A 13,270-nucleotide genomic window follows, 5' to 3' on the forward strand; every position below is an offset into this window, starting at 1 on the left:
ATAAATTATGCTCGGATCATAATTTTGACTGGTGCACTAGAAAGCTCTTGCTCTCAGGAATCTATCGATATGCTCGTGGTCCATGTACCTCGTATAGATCGTGAGTTATCGGCGAAAAACGAAGCTATGCTCCAATGAAACATAAAAAAACGTTTAAACGCTCATAACTCGAAAACTAAGCGAGATACGGCATTTTTGACGGGGTTATCCTATAGGGGGAGCCGAATTTCTTACTTAGGTCCAGATCTTTCATATGAGCCCTTGATCAACCCCGTAGCATATTGGCATAGAAGTTATGCATATTTATATGTTTTGCCGTTTTTCACGAATATCTCTCGATTTATCCAACCAAATAAGTCAACAGCCAGTGTTTGGAACCCGTCTCGTCCCCATCTTTCGAATGACATCATCAAAACCACGATCCAAACATAATTACGATTTTTTGCATATTTCGAGGTTAGAAATGGCAATTTTCGGCTTTTGCCGATTCAGGGTTACTCTGACGTTCCGGTCCTCTAAAATTCTACCTTAAATACCAAAAATTTATTTTAACGACCTCAGAACCGAAAATAAGTCAGAACCGGAAATGGCTACAATTTTAGTATAAATTATGCTCGGATCATAATTTTGACTGGTGCACTAGAAAGCTCTTGCTCTCAGGAATCTATTTATATGCTTGTGGTCCATGTACCTCGTATAGATCGTGAGTTATCGGCGAAAAACGAAGCTATGCTCCAATAAAACATAAAAAAACGTTTTAAACGCTCATAACTCGAAAACTAAGCGAGATACGGCATTTTTGACGGGGTTATCCTATAGGGGGAGCCGAATTTCTTACTTAGGTCCAGATCTTTCATATGAGCCCTTGATCAACCCCGTAGCATCATTCACATAGAAGTTATGCATATTTATATGTTTTGCCGTTTTTCACGAATATCTCTCGATTTATCTAACCAAATAAAGTCAACAGCCAGTGTTTGGAACCCGTCTCGTCCCCATCTTTCGAATGACATCATCAAAACCACGATCCAAACATAAATACGATTTTTTGCATATTTCGAGGTTAGAAATGGCAATTTTCGGCTTTTGCCGATTCAGGGTTACTCTGAGCGTTCCGGTCCGCTAAAATTCCACCTTAAATACCAAAAATTTATTTTACGACCTCAGAACCGAAAATAAGGTCAGAACCGGAAATGGCTACAATTTTAGTATAAATTATGCTCGGATCATAATTTTGACTGGTGCACTAGAAAGCTCTTGCTCTCAGGAATCTATCGATATGCTCGTGGTCCATGTACCTCGTATAGATCGTGAGTTATCGGCGAAAAACGAAGCTATGCTCAATAAAACATAAAAAAACGTTTAAACGCTCATAACTCGAAAACTAGCGAGATACGGCTTTTTGACGGGGTTATCCTATAGGGGGAGCCGAATTTCTTACTTAGGTCCAGATCTTTCATATGAGCCCTTGATCAACCTCCTAGCATCATTGGCATAGAAGTTATGCATATTTATATGTTTTGCCGTTTTTCACGAATATCTCTCGATATATCAACCAAATAAAGTCAACAGCCAGTGTTTGGAACCCGTCTCGTCCCCATCTTTCGAATGACATCATCAAAACCACGATCCAAACATAATTACGATTTTTTGCATATTTCGAGGTTAGAAATGGCAATTTTCGGCTTTTGCCGATTCAGGGTTACTCTGTGCGTTCCGGTCCTCTAAAATTCTACCTTAAATACCAAAAATTTATTTTAACGACCTCAGAACCGAAAATAAGGTCAGAACCGGAAATGGCTATATTTTTAGTATAAATTATGCTCGGATCATAATTTTGACTGGTGCACTAGAAAGCTCTTGCTCTCAGGAATCTATCGATATGCTCGTGGTCCATGTACCTCGTATAGATCGTGAGTTATCGGCGAAAAACGAAGCTATGCTCCAATAAAACATAAAAAAACGTTTAAACGCTCATAACTCGAAAACTAAGCGAGATACGGCATTTTTGACGGGGTTATCCTATAGGGGGAGCCGAATTTCTTACTTAGGTCCAGATCTTTCATATGAGCCCTTGATCAACCTCGTAGCATCATTGGCATAGAAGTTATGCACATTTACATGTTTTCCCGTTTTTCACGGATATCTCTCGATTTATACTAACCAAATAACGTCAACAGCCAGTGTTTGGAACCCGTCTCGTCCCCTTCTTTCCAATGACATCATCAAATCACGATCTAAACATAATTACGATTTTTTGCATATTTCGAGGTTAGAAATGGCAATTTTCGGCTTTTGCCGATTCGGGGTTACTCTGACGTTCCGGTCCTCTAAAATTCAACCTTAAATACCAAAAATTTATTTTAACGACCTCAGAACCGAGAATAAAGGTCAGAACCGGAAATGGCTATATTTTAGTATAAATTATGCTCGGATCATAATTTTGACTGGTGCACTAGAAAGCTCTTGCTCTCAGGAATCTATCGATATGCTGTGGTCCATGTACCTCGTATAGATCGTGAGTTATCGGCGAAAAACGAAGCTATGCTCCAATAAAACATAAAAAAACCGTTTAAACGCTCATAACTCGAAAACTAAGCGAGATACGGCTTTTTGACGGGGTTATCCTATAGGGGGAGCCGAATTTCTTACTTAGGTCCAGGTCTTTCATATGAGCCCTTGATCAACCCCGTAGCATCATTGGCATAGAAGTTATGCATATTTATATGTTTCCCCGTTTTTCACGAATATCTCTCGATTTTTCTAACCAAATAAAGTCAACAGCCAGTGTTTGGAACCCGTCTCGTCCCCATCTTTCGATGACATCATCAAAACCACGATCCAAACATAATTACGATTTTTTGCATATTTCGAGGTTAGAAATGGCAATTTTCGGCTTTTGCCGATTCAGGGTTACTCTGTGCGTTCCGGTCCGCTAAAATTCCACCTCAAATACCAAAAATTTATTTTAATGACCTCAGAACCGAAAATAAGGTCAGAACCGGAAATGGCTATATTTTAGTATAAATTATGCTCGGATCATAATTTTGACTGGTGCACTAGAAAGCTCTTGCTCTCAGGAATCTATCGATATGCTCGTGGTCCACGTACCTCGTATAGATCGTGAGTTATCGGCGAAAAACGAAGCTATGCTCCAATAAAACATAAAAAAACGTTTAAACGCTCATAACTCGAAAACTAAGCGAGATACGGCTTTTTTGACGGGGTTATCCTATAGGGGGAGCCGAATTTCTTACTTAGGTCCAGATCTTTCATATGAGCCCTTGATCAACCCCCATAGCATCATTGGCATAGACGTTATGCATATTTATATGTTTTGCCGTTTTTCACGAATATCTCTCGATTTTTCTAACCAAATAAAGTCAACAGCCAGTGTTTGGAACCCGTCTCGTCCCCATCTTTCGAATGACATCATCAAAACCACGATCCAAACATAATTACGATTTTTTGCATATTTCGAGGTTAGAAATGGCAATTTTCGGCTTTTGCCGATTCAGGGTTACTCTGTGCGTTCCGGTCCGCTAAAATTCAACCTTAAATACCAAAAATTTATTTTAATGACCTCAGAACCGAAAATAAGGTCAGAACCGGAAATGGCTATATTTTTAGTATAAATTATGCTCGGATCATAATTTTGACTGGTGCACTAGAAAGCTCTTGCTCTCAGGAATCTATCGATATGCTCGTGGTCCACGTACCTCGTATAGATCGTGAGTTATCGGCGAAAAACGAAGCTATGCTCCAATAAAACATAAAAAAACGTTTAAACGCTCATAACTCGAAAACTAAGCGAGATACGGCTTTTTTGACGGGGTTATCCTATAGGGGGAGCCTAATTTCTTACTTAGGTCCAGATCTTTCATATGAGCCCTTGATCAACCTCGTAGCATCGTTGGCATAGAAGTTATGCACATTTACATGTTTTCCCGTTTTTCACGGATATCTCTCGATTCATCTAACCAAATAACGTCAACAGCCAGTGTTTGGAACCCGTCTCGTCCCCTTCTTTCCAATGACATCATCAAATTCACGATCTAAACATAATTACGATTTTTTGCATATTTCGAGGTTAAAAATGGCAATTTTCGGCTTTTGCCGATTCGGGGTTACTCTGTACGTTCCGGTCCTCTAAAATTCAACCTTAAATACCAACAATTCATTTTAACGACCTCAGAACCGAGAATAAGGTCAGAACCGGAAATGGCTATATTTTTAGTATAAATTATGCTCGGATCATAATTTTGACTGGTGCACTAGAAAGCTCTTGCTCTCAGGAATCTATCGATATGCTCGTGGTCCATGTACCTCGTATAGATCGTGAGTTATCGGCGAAAAACGAAGCTATGCTCCAATAAAACATAAAAAAACGTTTAAAACGCTCATAACTCGAAAACTAAGCGAGATACGGCTTTTTTGACGGGGTTATCCTATAGGGGGAGCCGAATTTCTTACTTAGGTCCAGATCTTTCATATGAGCCCTTGATCAACCTCGTAGCATCATTGGCATAGAAGTTATGCATATTTATATGTTTTCCCCGTTTTTCACGATATCTCTCGATTTTTCTAACCAAATAAAGTCAACAGCCAGTGTTTGGAAACCGTCTCGTCCCGATCTTCCGAATGACATCATCAAAACCACGATCCAAACATAATTACGATTTTTTGCATATTTCGAGGTTAGAAATGGCAATTTTCGGCTTTTGCCGATTCAGGGTTACTCTGTGCGTTCCGGTCCTCTAAAATTCCACCTCAAATACCAAAAATTTATTTTAATGACCTCAGAACCGAAAATAAGGTCAGAACCGGAAATTGCTATATTTTTAGTATAAATTATGCTCGGATCATAATTTTGACTGGTGCACTAGAAAGCTCTTGCTCTCAGGAATCTATCGATATGCTTCGTGGTCCACGTACCTCGTATAGATCGTGAGTTATCGGCGAAAAACGAAGCTATGCTCCAATAAAACATAAAAAAACGTTTAAACGCTCATAACTCGAAAACTAAGCGAGATACGGCTTTTTTGACGGGGATTATCCTATAGGGGGAGCCTAATTTCTTACTTAGGTCCAGATCTTTCATATGAGCCCTTGATCAACCCTCGTAGCATCATTGGCATAGACGTTATGCATATTTATATGTTTTGCTGTTTTTCACGAATATCTCTCGATTTTTCTAACCAAATAAAGTCAACAGCCAGTGTTTGGAACCCGTCTCGTCCCCATCTTTCGAATGACATCATCAAAACCACGATCCAAACATAATTACGATTTTTTGCATATTTCGAGGTTAGAAATGGCAATTTTCGGCTTTTGCCGATTCAGGGTTACTCTGCGTACTGAACCTCTAAAATTCCACCTTAAATACCAAAAATTTATTTTAATGACCTCAGAACCGAAAATAAGGTCAGAACCGGAAATGGCTATATTTTTAGTATAAATTATGCTCGGATCATAATTTTGACTGGTGCACTAGAAAGCTCTTGCTCTCAGGAATCTATCGATATGCTCGTGGTCCACGTACCTCGTATAGATCGTGAGTTATCGGCGAAAAACGAAGCTATGCTCCAATAAAACATAAAAAAACGTTTAAATGCTCATAACTCGAAAACTAAGCGAGATACGGCTATTTTGACGGGGTTATCCTATAGGGGGAGCCGAATTTCTTACTTAGTCCAGATCTTTCATATGAGCCCTTGATCAACCTTCTAGCATCATTGGCATAGAAGTTATGCATATTTATATGTTTTGCCGTTTTTCACGAATATCTCTCGATTTTTCTAACCAAATAAAGTCAACAGCCAGTGTTTGGAACCCGTCTCGTCCCCATCTTTCGATTGACATCATCAAAACCACGATCCAAACATAATTACGATTTTTTGCATATTTCGAGGTTAGAAATGGCAATTTTCGGCTTTTGCCGATTCAGGGTTACTCTGTGCGTTCCGGTCCGCTAAAATTCCACCTTAAATACCAAAATTTATTTTAATGACCTCAGAACCGAAAATAAGGTCAGAACCGGAAATGGCTATATTTTTAGTATAAATTATGCTCGGATCATAATTTTGACTGGTGCACTAGAAAGCTCTTGCTCTCAGGAATCTATCGATATGCTCGTGGTCCACGTACCTCGTATAGATCGTGAGTTATCGGCGAAAAACGAAGCTATGCTCCAATAAAACATAAAAAAACGTTTTAAACGCTCATAACTCGAAAACTAAGCGAGATACGGCTTTTTTGACGGGGTTATCCTATAGGGGGAGCCGAATTTCTTACTTAGGTCCAGATCTTTCATATGAGCCCTTGATCAACCCTCGTAGCATCGTTGGCATAGAAGTTATGCACATTTACATGTTTTCCCGTTTTTCACGGATATCTCTCGATTTATCAACCAAATAACGTCAACAGCCAGTGTTTGGAACCCGTCTCGTCCCCTTCTTTCCAATGACATCATCAAAATCACGATCCAAACATAATTACGATTTTTTGCATATTTCGAGGTTAAAAATGGCAATTTTCGGCTTTTGCCGATTCGGGGTTACTCTGTACGTTCCGGTCCTCTAAAATTCAACCTTAAATACCAAACAATTTATTTTAACGACCTCAGAACCGAGAATAAAGTCAGAACCGGAAATGGCTACATTTTTAGTATAAATTATGCTCGGATCATAATTTTGACTGGTGCACTAGAAAGCTCTTGCTCTCAGGAATCTATCGATATGCTGTGGTCCATGTACCTCGTATAGATCGTGAGTTATCGGCGAAAAACGAAGCTATGCTCCAATAAAACATAAAAAAACGTTTTAAACGCTCATAACTCGAAAACTAAGCGAGATACGGCTTTTTTGACGGGGTTATCCTATAGGGGGAGCCGAATTTCTTACTTAGGTCCAGATCTTTCATATGAGCCCTTGATCAACCCCGTAGCATCATTCACATAGAAGTTATGCATATTTATATGTTTTCCCGTTTTTCACGAATATCTCTCGATTTATCTAACCAAATAAAGTCAACAGCCAGTGTTTGGAACCCGTCTCGTCCCCATCTTTCGAATGACATCATCAAAACCACGATCCAAACATAATTACGATTTTTTGCATATTTCGAGGTTAGAAATGGCAATTTTCGGCTTTTGCCGATTCAGGGTTACTCTGTAGCGTTCCGGTCCGCTAAAATTCCACCTTAAATACCAAAAATTTATTTTAACGACCTCAGAACCGAAAATAAGGTCAGAACCGGAAATGGCTATATTTTTAGTATAAATTATGCTCGGATCATAATTTTGACTGGTGCACTAGAAAGCTCTTGCTCTCAGGAATCTATTGATATGCTTGTGGTCCATGTACCTCGTATAGATCTTGAGTTATCGGCGAAAAACGAAGCTATGCTTCAATAAAACATAAAAAAACGTTTAAACGCTCATAACTCGAAAACTAAGCGAGATACGGCATTTTTGACGGGGTTATCCTATAGGGGGAGCCGAATTTCTTACTTACGTCCAGATCTTTCATATGAGCCCTTGATCAACCCCATAGCATTATTGGCATAGAAGTTATGCATATTTATATGTTTTGCCGTTTTTCACGAATATCTCTCGATTTATCCAACCAAATAGAGTCAACAGCCAGTGTTTGGAACCCGTCTCGTCCCCATCTTTCGAATGACATCATCAAAACCACGATCCAAACATAATTACGATTTTTTGCATATTTCGAGGTTAGAAATGGCAATTTTCGGTTTTTGCCGATTCAGGGTTACTCTGAGCGTTCCGGTCCGCTAAAATTCTACCTTAAATACCAAAAATTTATTTTAACGACCTCAGAACCGAAAATAAGGTCAGAACCGGAAATGGCTACAATTTTAGTATAAATTATGCTCGGATCATAATTTTGACTGGTGCACTAGAAAGCTCTTGCTCTCAGGAATCTATTGATATGCTTGTGGTCCATGTACCTCGTATAGATCTTGGGTTATCGGCGAAAAACGAAGCTATGCTCTAATAAAACATAAAAAAACGTTTAAACGCTCATAACTCGAAAACTAAGCGAGATACGGCATTTTTGACGGGGTTATCCTATAGGGGGAGCCGAATTTCTTACTTAGGTCCACATCTTTCATATGGGCCCTTGATCAACCCCATAGCATTATTGGCATAGAAGTTATGCATATTTATATGTTTTGCCGTTTTTCACGAATATCTCTCGATTTATCCAACCAAATAGAGTCAACAGCCAGTGTTTGGAACCCGTCTCGTCCCCATCTTTCGAATGACATCATCAAAACCACGATCCAAACATAAATACGATTTTTTGCATATTTCGAGGTTAGAAATGGCAATTTTCGGTTTTTGCCGATTCAGGGTTACTCTGAGCGTTCCGGTCCGCTAAAATTCTACCTTAAATACCAAAAATTTATTTTAACGACCTCAGAACCGAAAATAAGGTCAGAACCGGAAATGGCTACAATTTTAGTATAAATTATGCTCGGATCATAATTTTGACTGGTGCACTAGAAAGCTCTTGCTCTCAGGAATCTATTGATATGCTTGTGGTCCATGTACCTCGTATAGATCTTGAGTTATCGGCAAAAAACGAAGCTATGCTCTAATAAAACATAAAAAAACGTTTAAACGCTCATAACTCGAAAACTAAGCGAGATACGGCATTTTTGACGGGGTTATCCTATAGGGGGAGCCGAATTTCTTACTTACGGCCAGATCTTTCATATGAGCCCTTGATCAACCCCATAGCATTATTGGCATAGAAGTTATGCATATTTATATGTTTTGCCGTTTTTCACGAATATCTCTCGATTTATCCAACTAAATGAAGTCAACAGCCAGTGTTTGGAACCCGTCTCGTCCCCATCTTTCGAATGACATCATCAAAACCACGATCCAAACATAAATACGATTTTTTGCATATTTCGAGGTTAGAAATGGCAATTTTCGGTTTTTGCCGATTCAGGGTTACTCTGAGCGTTCCGGTCCGCTAAAATTCTACCTTAAATACCAAAAATTTATTTTAACGACCTCAGAACCGAAAATAAGGTCAGAACCGGAAATGGCTACAATTTTAGTATAAATTATGCTCGGATCATAATTTTGACTGGTGCACTAGAAAGCTCTTGCTCTCAGGAATCTATTGATATGCTTGTGGTCCATGTACCTCGTATAGATCTTGGGTTATCGGCGAAAAACGAAGCTATGCTTCAATAAAACATAAAAAAACGTTTTAAAACGCTCATAACTCGAAAACTAAGCGAGATACGGCATTTTTGACGGGGTTATCCTATAGGGGGAGCCGAATTTCTTACTTACGTCCAGATCTTTCATATGAGCCCTTGATCAACCCCATAGCATTATTGGCATAGAAGTTATGCATATTTATATGTTTTGCCGTTTTTCACGAATATCTCTCGATTTATCCAACTAAATGAAGTCAACAGCCAGTGTTTGGAACCCGTCTCGTCCCCATCTTTCGAATGACATCATCAAAACCACGATCCAAACATAAATACGATTTTTTGCATATTTCGAGGTTAGAAATGGCAATTTTCGGTTTTTGCCGATTCAGGGTTACTCTGAGCGTTCCGGTCCGCTAAAATTCTACCTTAAATACCAAAAATTTATTTTAACGACCTCAGAACCGAAAATAAGGTCAGAACCGGAAATGGCTACAATTTTAGTATAAATTATGCTCGGATCATAATTTTGACTGGTGCACTAGAAAGCTCTTGCTCTCAGGAATCTATTGATATGCTTGTGGTCCATGTACCTCGTATAGATCTTGGGTTATCGGCGAAAAACGAAGCTATGCTTCAATAAAACATAAAAAAACGTTTAAACGCTCATAACTCGAAAACTAAGCGAGATACGGCATTTTTGACGGGGTTATCCTATAGGGGGAGCCGAATTTCTTACTTACGTCCAGATCTTTCATATGAGCCCTTGATCAACCCCATAGCATTATTGGCATAGAAGTTATGCATATTTATATGTTTTGCCGTTTTTCACGAATATCTCTCGATTTATCCAACTAAATGAAGTCAACAGCCAGTGTTTGGAACCCGTCTCGTCCCCATCTTTCGAATGACATCATCAAAACCACGATCCAAACATAATTACGATTTTTTGCATATTTCGAGGTTAGAAATGGCAATTTTCGGTTTTTGCCGATTCAGGGTTACTCTGAGCGTTCCGGTCCGCTAAAATTCTACCTTAAATACCAAAAATTTATTTTAACGACCTCAGAACCGAAAATAAGGTCAGAACCGGAAATGGCTACAATTTTAGTATAAATTATGCTCGGATCATAATTTTGACTGGTGCACTAGAAAGCTCTTGCTCTCAGGAATCTATTGATATGCTTGTGGTCCATGTACCTCGTATAGATCTTGAGTTATCGGCAAAAAACGAAGCTATGCTCTAATAAAACATAAAAAAACGTTTAAACGCTCATAACTCGAAAACTAAGCGAGATACGGCATTTTTGACGGGGTTATCCTATAGGGGGAGCCGAATTTCTTACTTACGTCCAGATCTTTCATATGAGCCCTTGATCAACCCCATAGCATTATTGGCATAGAAGTTATGCATATTTATATGTTTTGCCGTTTTTCACGAATATCTCTCGATTTATCCAACTAAATGAAGTCAACAGCCAGTGTTTGGAACCCGTCTCGTCCCCATCTTTCGAATGACATCATCAAAACCACGATCCAAACATAATTACGATTTTTTGCATATTTCGAGGTTAGAAATGGCAATTTTCGGTTTTTGCCGATTCAGGGTTACTCTGAGCGTTCCGGTCCGCTAAAATTCTACCTTAAATACCAAAAATTTATTTTAACGACCTCAGAACCGAAAATAAGGTCAGAACCGGAAATGGCTACAATTTTAGTATAAATTATGCTCGGATCATAATTTTGACTGGTGCACTAGAAAGCTCTTGCTCTCAGGAATCTATTGATATGCTTGTGGTCCATGTACCTCGTATAGATCTTGAGTTATCGGCAAAAAACGAAGCTATGCATTTTTGACGGGGTTATCCTATAGGGGGAGCCGAATTTCTTACTTAGGTCCAGATCTTTCATATGAGCGCTTGATCAACCTCCTAGCATCATTGGCATAGAAGTTATGCATATTTATATGTTTTGCCGTTTTTCACGAATATCTCTCGATATATCCAACCAAATAAAGTCAACAGCCAGTGTTTGAAACCCGTCTTGTCCCCATCTTTCGAATGACATTATCAAAACCACGATCCAAACATAATTACGATTTTTTGCATATTTCGAGGTTAGAAATGGCAATTTTCGGCTTTTGCCGATTCAGGGTTACTCTGTGCGTTCCGGTCCGCTAAAATTCTACCTTAAATACCAAAAATTTATTTTAACGACCTCAGAACCGAAAATAAGGTCAGAACCGGAGATGGCTATATTTTTAGTATAAATTATGCTCGGATCATAATTTTGACTGGTGCACTAGAAAGCTCTTGCTCTCAGGAATCTATTGATATGCTTGTGGTCCATGTACCTCGTATAGATCTTGAGTTATCGGCGAAAAACGAAGCTATGCTCCAATAAAACATAAAAAAACGTTTAAGCGCTCATAACTCGAAAACTAAGCGAGATACGGCATTTTTGACGCGGTTATCCTATAGGGGGAGCCGAATTTCTTACTTAGGTCCAGATCTTTCATATGAGCCCTTGATCAACCTCCTAGCATCATTGGCATAGAAGTTATGATAATTTATATGTTTTGCCGTTCTTTACGAATATCTCTCGATTTATCCAACTAAATACAGTCAACAGCCAGTGTTTGGAACCCGTCTCGTACCCATCTTTCGAATGACATCATCAAAACCACGGTCCAAACATAATTTCGATTTTTTCCATATTTCGAGGTTAGAAATGGCAATTTTCGGCTTTTGCTGATTCGGGGTTATTCTGTCTAATGAGAGGCAATCTTGTTCTCAACCCTTTTGATAAATAGAAATGGTCTGACGTTGATGTTACTCTATGTTTTCTCGTCGTCTTTCTAACCACATCCAAAATTTGATGATCCAAGCTTAAACCGGACAGTTTTCAATTATAACCTGCAGGCTACAAGTACAACGAGTAGGAATGGAGCTGGTCGTCAAAATACGGGAACTCTTCGTGGATTTTTTTTTTGCTTCTTATATTAATTATTCAAAAAAATATGCTACGTCTGTGTAGCTGTACTTAAGTGGAATAATGGCCGTGTTTAGATGTTTGCTGTTTTTGTGTCTATTACTCAGACAAATAAAAAAAAAACTTAATTATCCTTAGGAATTAATTCGGGCTTATCAAAATTATAATCACATCCAATTATGCTAAAAAAGAGAGAGAAAACAGATTGGCCGGCGCCGAGATTAAACCTTTCTCAGCAATATTAATGGCTCGTGCTTTGACGACGAACATCATGCTTTCAATTATATATTCGTGTTTGTTAATTATAAATTACATGCTTGGTTACGCCGACTTGGAATTTAGCTCGTTTGTTGACCTTTATACTTGATATAGTTAGATAGATATCTTAACAATGGAGGAATATGTGTATTTTAAGTCATTTTCAGGTATTATATCAATTAACATCCAATGTGTATCATTATTTCCACTTATATTAATTGCAATAGTCATTAAAGTGTAGGGCATTACAATGTAACACACTACATTTACATCACAAGCATGTATTACCTGTACCAGAGAAAAGAAATAATATAGAAGAACCACCGCATAGGGATCCGTTGGACGTATTCTTGGGGATACATATGGCATTTTCGCATTTGCTTTATATTCCCAGCCATAGAACAGCAGGTAAAAATTACCGTCCAACAGCTCTTATTGGGATGGTTCTTCTATATATTATCTCTTTTCTCTGCCTGTACACAGTCATATACAGTACCGGACATAAATGCTGTTCAATTTTTTGAAGGTTATACATGCAATTTCCCTATACTGTCTTATAGAAAATCACACAGCATTTATGTCCGGTACTGTAGTAGAACCAAGAAAAGTGTGGTCTCGATTTGGTGTCTAATCTCCCGCCTCCTAAAAAAATCGTATGGAGACGTGATATTAGACACCAAATTGAGACTGCTCTTTTCTTGGTTCAACTATACACAAATTACTCGTAATAATGCGGGGCACCATCAGTTTTTCATACGGATTGAGCATTTTTCATCTATGGATGACTGAGGTCATTCATGATCATGGTGCTGCCATCTAT

This window comes from Chelonus insularis, unplaced genomic scaffold (assembly GCF_013357705.1).
Source record: "Chelonus insularis isolate UGA/USDA-ARS -01 unplaced genomic scaffold, ASM1335770v1 contig_130_pilon, whole genome shotgun sequence".
Classification (NCBI taxonomy): Eukaryota; Metazoa; Arthropoda; class Insecta; order Hymenoptera; family Braconidae; genus Chelonus; species Chelonus insularis.